The sequence below is a fragment of the Lygodium microphyllum genome, chromosome 3 (genome assembly GCF_053477565.2).
Source record: "Lygodium microphyllum isolate KBCC chromosome 3, Lygodium_microphyllum_v1.1.10, whole genome shotgun sequence".
In the NCBI taxonomy this organism is placed as follows: domain Eukaryota; kingdom Viridiplantae; phylum Streptophyta; class Polypodiopsida; order Schizaeales; family Lygodiaceae; genus Lygodium; species Lygodium microphyllum.
In genome coordinates this window covers 33,685,613-33,695,120 of record NC_141137.1, presented here as the reverse complement: position 1 = coordinate 33,695,120, position 9,508 = coordinate 33,685,613, and the positions used below count along the sequence as shown (strand labels likewise).

At 40.1% G+C, this 9,508-nt stretch overlaps 1 protein-coding gene across 1 annotated transcript in view; it reads left to right on the top strand.

Moving 5' to 3' along the window:
• The first annotated feature begins 306 nt into the window (after positions 1 to 306).
• LOC148038211 (cytochrome P450 family protein) overlaps positions 307 to 9,508 on the top strand; it is a 34,998-nt gene continuing 25,796 nt past the window's right edge. Inside the window, exon 1 of the mRNA XM_087670019.1 lies at positions 307 to 520. The gene's annotated coding sequence lies outside the window, so the exon portion shown is untranslated. The remainder of the gene's footprint in view (positions 521 to 9,508) is intronic.

The window sequence follows — 9,508 nt, the reverse complement described above, 5'->3', positions numbered from 1 at the left end:
TAGCACCAGACTTTCCTCTAGTTGTTGTGTAACCTTTCTTCTAAAGCATGGGCCTTGTAACTAGTGGGTCCTAGCTGGAGCCTAGAAATGACACTCTTTTGAGGGTTGCTACTGTTTTGGCCTTGAGCTCGAACCCCTCTCTCTCTCTCTCTCACCGAGGTTAGATCATTTTTCCTATAGTCCATATTGTCCACAAAATAGTGCAGGCAGAAGTTATAAACTAGAAAAAAAATGATTACCTTAAAAAAAAAAAAAGGCTAAAGGCTCTATGGTTCAAGTCTAAAATTGAAGTCTAAAATTGGACGAGGGAAAAAGGGGGCTAAATGAGAAAGAATAATTAGCGTACAGAATCCTGATTCCAGATCCACTGGGCCGCTGCAGAAAGAGAAAGGTGTCAGAAGCTCGCCGGCATTCTGCGATCATACCTTCTCTTGTTGGAATTCGATCTTTGTCGCTTCGGATCGACTGCGTATTGCCTCTCCGTGATCGCTTAAACATCTCGTCCCTGCGCGAAAACCAGGTTGGTTTCAAGTTTACGTTCGTCTCCTAATCAATAATCAGCTCACGCTGCGCTTCATTCTAATTTCCCAGTGCCAGAACATAGTTTGTAGACTTTGACCTGGCGAAGAGTAAATAAATGTCTTTCATCCAGCTACAAATCTTGTTGTTACTTAAAGCTCTTGTGCAAGATTTCAGTCTATGCGAGGTGCGTACATCCCCTCAGTTTTCTTTTCGGGTATTGTGGACCTGTCCGTTTTTGAGTCTAACACTCAAGAAAGATCACACCGCATAGGTGGAACAGCTTCTGGGTGAGAATAATTACGTGTGGGAACCACGTTGGAGCAGTGGTTGTCACCTTGCCAACACATTCTCCTTACCTGACGTACGATGTGCTCTACTTGTGTTGGACACTCAAAATCAAAGGACTTAGCTCTTTTATATTTGAGCATATGGCTCTTCACATTGAGATATTTGGTGGTGGGCTTGGGTGCTATCACACCAAAACATTTGAGCTAGGGCCTCAGCATGTGGGGGTGGAAAGCAGAAGGGAAAGGAGGAGAACAAGGTGGAAGAGAAGAAGAATCAATCATAGACAATGTCCTTTCTCCAAGTTAGCAAGTCATAGAAGTGTCCCTTTTGTAGGCATTTAGAGGATTGTGGTTAAGGCACCACCACCTTCAACATTAGACAAACATTTTAAAGTCATTAGTGACACGTCTTCTCTAATTATTGAATAAGGAGAGGGTTTCTTTGCCATCATCGAAGGGGTGCAAGCTTTGGCTTGTCAAGACTGGTGCTATATTCACTTTATTTTCTATAGAAACTGGCTGAACAACCCACTCAAATACAAACATATCAGTGAAAAGTTCTGAATTCTAGTGGATAATATTGGGCAGTGTGCCGGTACTTATAGATTAACTTGGCAATTAGGTTTACTGTTTGGGGTTTAATCTCTTTCAATGTACAGTGTCACTCAACGTGATATGGGGGCAACCTTCTATAGTGGGGTGATAATCGTTAAAAGTGAGTAGGTCAAAGAGCCTATGTGGATATGAGTCTACAAGGTTGGGCTGTACTATGAGACACTAGTTTGCAAAAAAAAAGCACAACTCAAAACAGAGAAGAGAAACCAAAGGTGAAAAATCTTCTTGTTCGTGTGCCACAGCAGTAATTGTTGTTGTATGCACAAATTTAAAGGCTGTCCAGTTGCTTATTTACATTGCACAAGCAGCCTTACGTAATTTGGCATAGCACCATACTTTGTCTCCACAAATTACACCTTATCTAGGATAGACTTTTGCTCAATCTTTAGTAATTTTAAACCATGAGTCTTCGGAGCTTGAAGTCACAAACCATGATCTCAATTCTCAGCATTGTCCGCTACTTGTGGGTGTGAATGCCACTTCGGAAGACAAGCAAAGGATGACAAAGATTGATGATGCTAAAGGCGAGAAGAGGTGCCTTAATTAGGTTGATGGAATAGTTCGACTAGTTTTATTGCTTGTTTGACTAACCCATTGATTGAGTAGATTATTGTTCTACCAGTATAATGTCTCTAATGAGTTTGTTGTCCTACTCTTGTTGGGATAAAGACCAATGGCTAATAGTAGGGTGGGCACCCCTTGTATAAGTACACATTATACAATCATATATAAGTGAAGATTAAAAAAAATAAGAGTACAATTCATTATATCCATAAGAACTCTCTTCTATGCTTCTCTCTCAACCCTATTGTGCTCCACAACTTCTACCTCACATCCTATCATTGCTTTTGTCTCAACCGGTATCAAAGTAGCGGCGTTCGTGGGAGATCATGCTTGGATCGAGGATCCCAAGGACTTAAAGCTTTGTCGCAAAGATTAAGGATTTGAGCTTCTTCTACGACATTTGTGCTTGTTGTCCGCACCTTGATAGGGGACTATTCTTATCATTGAGCTCTATATCTAAGTCAAATAGGTGTTCCAACTTAAGGAGCCATTGAGACTTGATTTGGGGGTTTTCATAGCTTGATTTGGTTATATTTAAGTAACCATTTGTGGTTGGAATTGAAATAAAATAGCTTGGTTTTAGATGCTTGAGAAGAGGTTTTGATACATGGTTTTGATGTATTTAAGTACATTTGCTTAAGTAGAGGGATAACTTGTTATTTGGAAGTAGGGGGCCTGCTTGCTGAAAGCATAGGGCTTAAGTAAGGGTTTACCGTTTAAGCAAGGCTTTTAAACAAATGGTCTGCTACAATTTATATAAAAGAGAAGAGAGAGAAAGAGAGAGTTGATGGTTTATTGAGGTAGTGTTGTCTATGGGCTATATTGCGTATTCGGATGCTCTAGGAGGATGTTTATGATGAAAACAGTCCACTGTGATAAATTTAAGGTGTTGGGCTATTCTCCCATTTCTCTCACGTTTTTTGATTTTCTAGAAGTCATAGGGCATCTATTTTATCATAGAAACTCATTTTTGCTTCTTTTGGATTATGATTAATCGAGCTAGAATTGGTTTCACACTATAGAAATAAGATATATATGTTTTGGAGATTGTTTTGCTTTAGATTAGTAATTGGAAAATCTCGAAAACAATTACAAAAGGATTGATATGCACTAAAGAGTACTTGCGTTATCATAGTTTTGTCTTTGTTATTGTGGTGAGCATTTGGTTTTGCAATTTTTGGTCTTGTAGTTGACCATATCTTGGTTGCTTATTTTTTTGGCAAGTAAAATGTGGTTGATTATATTACTAAAAAAAGACTGATTACAACGGAATGCCTACCAGCACTTGTATCGGGGGGTCAAGCCACTCCTGAGATATTGCTGCATCAATCTCCCTTCTCCTCAACTCAACTCCTCTTTGACAACTTGATGCCTGTTGCAACACCTCTTGGTCCACCGTCCTGTACACCTCTCGCTATGTCCTGATGGTATAAGCAGGGTTGGCCTCCTAACCAGTCCAGTGGATGTGGGGGCGCTCACCAATCGGTACCCCATCCCAATCTCTGACCTGGGGGTTCTAGATCATCGGCTGGCGGTCTATCTCCTCTTGGCAAGCTAGGGGACTTTCAATTAAGGCCTTACGGAGGCCTTGCCACACACGAAGTAGGCTGTGGAGGAAGGAGGATTTGGGCAGTGCGATCTGGGCCGTCCTAACGATCCATCTCAAGGACGGCCTCTAGTCACGGCCAAGCCTTGATCTACACTCCTGGAGACCCTTCTGCAATAGGACCTTCCAGGTCTGCCCTCTTGGTGTGAGACCGCAGACTACTAGCTTGCCCAAAAGGGCTAGACTCTGATACTCTGGGTCTATGATCCCAAGCTGTCACAACTCTATAGAAACAGAATTTGTATCCTTTTTCATTAATTTGTCTATATAATGATTTATTAAATTTATTTCCTTTGCACTAATTAGATACAAAGAAAAGTGCATTGGAGCTGGCCACTGATGAGTGGTCACAGGTTATGGTGGACCCACGCGGTGGGTTAGAGAAAAGATAGTTCACACTTCCACCTATATGGCCCGATTAGGTGCCATACTCATGCATATCAAGGTTAGACTCGTACACAGAAAAGATTGATGCCTTGAAGTGTGGGCTAGATTCACCAGAACAGACCTTTACAATCAACAAGATGGCATGATCATGAAATGCTTGTATAATGTGCATGTGTGGGCTGAAAGCTTGAAATGCACATTTCTTTGCATAGGAAAGTCATATGAAGATTCTGATGCCGTTTTTGCGATGTACACGGAAAAAGCTTTTCGGACACCTATATTGGGGGGGTCCCTAAATTTTAGGAGATCCCTAAATTTTAGGAGCCTTGAATTAGCCTAGAAATGCTAGTCCTAAAAAATAGGGATGTCATTCTAAAAATAGTAAGGTCTGTACTTTGACTGTGCTTACTAAATTTGGTTGTTTCTATTCTTGACAGTATTCAGCCCAAAAAGGAAGGCCATAGAGAAGAGACAAGTGTCAAGACACTTGTCACACAAGTTTCCAAGTGTCCCACCACTTGTCACATCTCATGACATGTGGCTGGACACTTGTCTTGTGCTACTCCACTTTTTCCTTTTGTACTAGCTCTTCCCTCTCCTATAAACAAGAGCTCGTTTTTCTTCATTCAGCATCATTTTTCTTTGTTATAAACTGATGTATAGCACCCACAGATAGCCAGAAACTGGCCCTATCCATCCCCATCATTATCCCCCACTTCTCCATTATCAAATTCCTCCATATTCCCTCTTCTATCACTGCTGTTTTACAGGACAGCAAGCCTGTAAATTCATTACAGCACCTCCTTCTCAAGCTCTTTCTTCCATTTTAGCAACAAGAAACAAGCCCTATCCATGTACTACTGTTCAACGATGAAGAAATGCTGATTTCCCCTATTTCTTATCTCATACTATAAAGAAATTAGTTCTTATCATTGCATAATAGATAATGCATGTGTGTTTGTACATCTTTACATGATCTTGTGAGAGTGAGAATTACTTCTCCTCACTCTCAGGTTGATTGTAACTGAGCTCTTCCCTAAGGGACTTGGGTTGAGCAGAAATACATTCCTTTGGGGGGGGGTTTGCCCATCTTCAACCCTCAATCTTGTCTCCATTACTTTTACATTTTCATGGCTGTAATTTTGTGAATAATTTTTATTTTCAGCTTTAAGTATTCATTCTCTTTTATATTAAATCTCGAAAACAAGCGAATATCATAATTGTTAAGCATACTACGTTGTTCGGGGCGTTTACAGTGGTATTAGAGCTTTGGCTCAGTCCTCACCCCAACACTGGTAGTGCTTACAATTATAAGTTTGTTTGTTTTCAGCCCTTGCATTGAGTTCTTGAGCATATTTTTTTTCTTAAGAATTTCAATGGATCAGTCGAGTGCTATCCTTCAAGCCATTCAAAGTCTTAGAGAGGAGAATCAGCAAATTTGTGACCAACTTCTCAAACTAGAAAAAGTTGAGAATCCCAAAGAATTCAAGGAAAGAAGCCCATCTGCTTCAAGGACACAAAGCCATACCAATGAAAGGAGCCGATCAAGAAGTCCAACTACTTCTAAGAGGCAGTCCCATTCTACTTCAAGACAAAGAAAGAGATCGCGTTGAAGCTCATCCTCTTCTTCAAAGTCATCTGGCGCCTACTCTGATGGACCCTCTTCTAGTGATGAAGAGTCACACCCTTCTCGTGGAAGACCTCATCATCGTCAAAGGCGTCGACATTCTTCACCCTTGTCTCCATCTTCATCCCCATCAAGCACTTCATCATCTTCAACCTCAAGATCCGGGCATGGACGAAGGCATAAGAAGAAGAAGAAGACTAAGTCACTATCTCAACTTGAAAAGAAGATCAAGTTCAGTATGTATGATGGTTCCCGAAATCCTGATCTTCTTCTGAAGTTTATTTGTTAATTTCAAATTTTGTATGGTCGTGACAAGTATAAAGAAAAAGAAAAGATTAAGTTTGCAGCTTTACATTTAACTGACTTAGCCCATACTTGGTGGACAGGGTTGGAATATGATCATGCTGCCCCAAAATCATGGCAGTCCTTTGTTTACATGATACAAAGCCAATTTCTTCCTGTTCATTTCAAAAGAGATGTAAAAATGGAATGGATCGGCTTTGGCAAAGGAAAAATGAGTCACTTGGTGACTATACCAAGAGATTTTGGGAGCTACTTTTGAAGGTCCAACATTTCAAGAAGATCAGCAGTTCGGAAAAGCTTAGGAAGTTTCAAGGAGGTTTGCAGTTTAAACTTCGTACTGCTCTTAATCATTATCATTGTTCTAGTCTCAGGGAACTCATTGACCATGCTGAGACATGGGAAATGGAGCACAATGGCAACAAATCATTCCAAAAGAATGATAAGAAGAGAGTAGCTGATGATGAGGAGTATTCAGCCCCAAATGAAGGACAAAAACAGCGGCAAAAGCAGCCATCAAATCAAAAGAAGATGAAGCCCTATGCACCTCCTAATGCTCCTCAATTTCGCTTCAATCTATACCCACAAGCAAAGCAACTTTCCGAAGAAGAAAAGCAACGCTTCATGAAAGAAGGGAAGTGCTTTAAATGTGGACAAACAGGCCACATAGCGAAGCAATGTCCAAAAAAGGGACAAAGCAAGGTTTCTGACAACAAGCCTAAGTTGCCAGTGAAAATCAATGCTATCAGTGATGTAGTTGCAAACACAACTCACACTCCAGAGACGTGCAAATTATTAAAAGCTTGGGGATAGTTGCAAGGTAAGTAAGCACTATTCTTGATAGATCTTGGGGCGAATGAAAATATCATTTCCTTGCAATTAGCTAAAGAGCTTGGATTAAAGAATGGAGAGATGGACACTCCGGCAGAAGTTTGCCAAGCTTTAAATGCTGATGAAGGTGACACAGTGAAGACTGTGACACCCTACATTGGCAAGCTCAAGTTTCAAATTCAAGGTTACAGTGACGAAGATACCTTCTGTATCGGAGACCTTGATGGTTGCGATGTGATTCTTGGCATGCCTTGGAATCATAGAGTAGATTCAACCATCTTTTCTCAGAAAAAGAGGTAGAACTCACCAACAAAGGCAAGAAGTACGAGATCCAAGCTGGAGTTTCTGGAGACACCATACCTATGGTAAGCCATATGCAAGTCTCTAGAGCAATTAAGGATTGTGTTCAATGTTGTTTGCTTTATGTCACTGATGTAAAAGATAATATGAATGTTGAAAACCAAGAGCGACTTCAACTCTTGGAAAAGTATAAAGATCGTTTTTCGGAAGATCTTCCTTATTAGCTTCCCCCAGAAAGGCCAGAAGACCATCATACTGATATTATCCCAGGCAGTTCTCCTCCTAATATAGCACCATACCGTGTGAGCCGTCCTTAACAAGAAGAAATCAGAAAGCAAGTCAAAGACCTACTCAACCGTGGGCTAATTAGGCCAAGTAGCTCACCATTTTGTTCACCGGTTCTTCTTGTTCAAAAGAAAGATGGCACATTCAGGATGTGCATTGATTATCGAGCCCTCAACAAAATCACCGTGAAGAATCGGTTTCCTATTCCCAGAATTGACGACATTTTGGATCGTCTAGAAGGCTCAAAGGTTTTCAGCCGCATTGATCTAAAGAGTGGTTATCATCAAATTAGGGTAATACCACAAGATGTACACAAAACTGCTTTCCGCACTTCATATGGTCTTTATGAATTCTTGGTGGTTCCTTTCGGATTAACCAATGCACTAGCCACCTTTAATTGAATGATGGAGCGCATCTTTAGAGAGCATCGACAATATGTCGGTACTTTCTTTGATGATATTATTGTCTTTAGCAAGAATGAAGAGGAGCATCATCAATACTTGGAAATTGTTCTATAATTACTTCAACAAAATCAACTCTTGGTAAATGGTAAAAAGAGTGAAATTTTCATGTATAAAATAAATTACCTTGGGCATGTCATCTCTTCTGAAGGGATTCAGATGGATCCTGAAAAGATCAGGATAATCCAAGAATGGCCTCATCTTCATGATGTACATGAGGTGCGATCGTTTCTTGGCTTATGCTCTTATTACCGCCGCTTCATCAAGCATTTTGCACATATGGCTTCTCCACTTCATGACCTTACAAAGAAGAAAATCTCTTTCCAATGGAAGGAAAAAGAGAAGGCAACCTTCACAAGGCTGAAAACAGCTCTTACTTCTGGACCTGTTCTTATCATTCCAGATCTGGTAAAACCATTAGTGGTGGAAGCAGATGCTTGTGGTGATTGTATTGGTGCAGTGCTAAATCAAGAAGGCCATACTGTAGCCTTTGAAAGCCGTCGTCTAAATGATGTGGAGAAAATGTATGACATTTATGAAAAGGAGCTCTTAGCAGTGGTTCATGCTTTAAAGATATGGAAACATTATCTTTTAGGCAATGAATTCCTTATTAAAACTGATCATCAAAGCTTGAAGTATTTCAAGACTCAAAAGCATTTGCAGGAGAAACATGCAAGATGGGAAAATTTCTTGTCTATGTTTCATTTTCAAATTATGTACACTCCAGGGAAACAAAATGCAGTTGCTGATGCACTTTCTAGAGTGCCTCGCATTGCAACTATTACAGTGGCTCATCATGAAGGTTTTCAAACGATGAAGAATACTTATGATGAAAATACTAATTTTGCAGCAATTTGGTGAAATTTACAGCAAGGAGGTTCTCATCCAGATTATTTTATCAAAGACGGTTACCTTCTCATGAACAATCGCCTTTGTGTCACTCTTCCTGTTCAACAAAAGGTGCTTAAAGAAAGTCATGAACCCCCTTATGCAGGGCATAGAGGGAGGGCAGCCACTCTAAGTGCAATTGAGTGCTACTTTTATTGGCCAACATTACGAAGAGATACACATAACTTCATTGAGGCTTGTCTGGTATGCCAAAAATCCAAGTATGATAGGCAGAAGATTCCAGGATTGTTGCAACCTCTTCCAATGCCCAAAGATCCATGGGAATCTATCACAATGGATTTCATCTTAGGTATTCCAAGAACACCTCAAGGTCATGATATGATTTGGGTCATAATTGATAGATTCAGCAGACAATCACATTTTATTCCATGTCATAAAACATTGAAATCCGCACAAGCTACAAGACTTTTCATTCAACATATCTTCAGATTACATGGTATGCCTTCTGAGATCATTTCAGATAGAGACTCCAAATTCACAAGTAACTTTTGGGGTGCTTTATTTGATTTGAGAATTTGGGAACCACTTTAAAGTTCTCCTTAGCTTTTCATCCTCAAACTGACAGCCAAACAGAGGTGATGAATCTTATTCTTTTGGATATGTTGAAAGCTTATGTTAGTGAACATAAGTCACAATGCGAGAAATATCTTCCATTATTGGAGTTTGCTTACAACAATACAGTGCACTCATCCACAAGGAAAGCTCCAAATGAAATAGTACAGGGTAAAGTGATTCCTCCTCCAATTATTCGCACTAAAGATAAGATTTTTGCTGGTGATGAGTTTGCTTCAGATTTAAAAACCGCAATGGATCA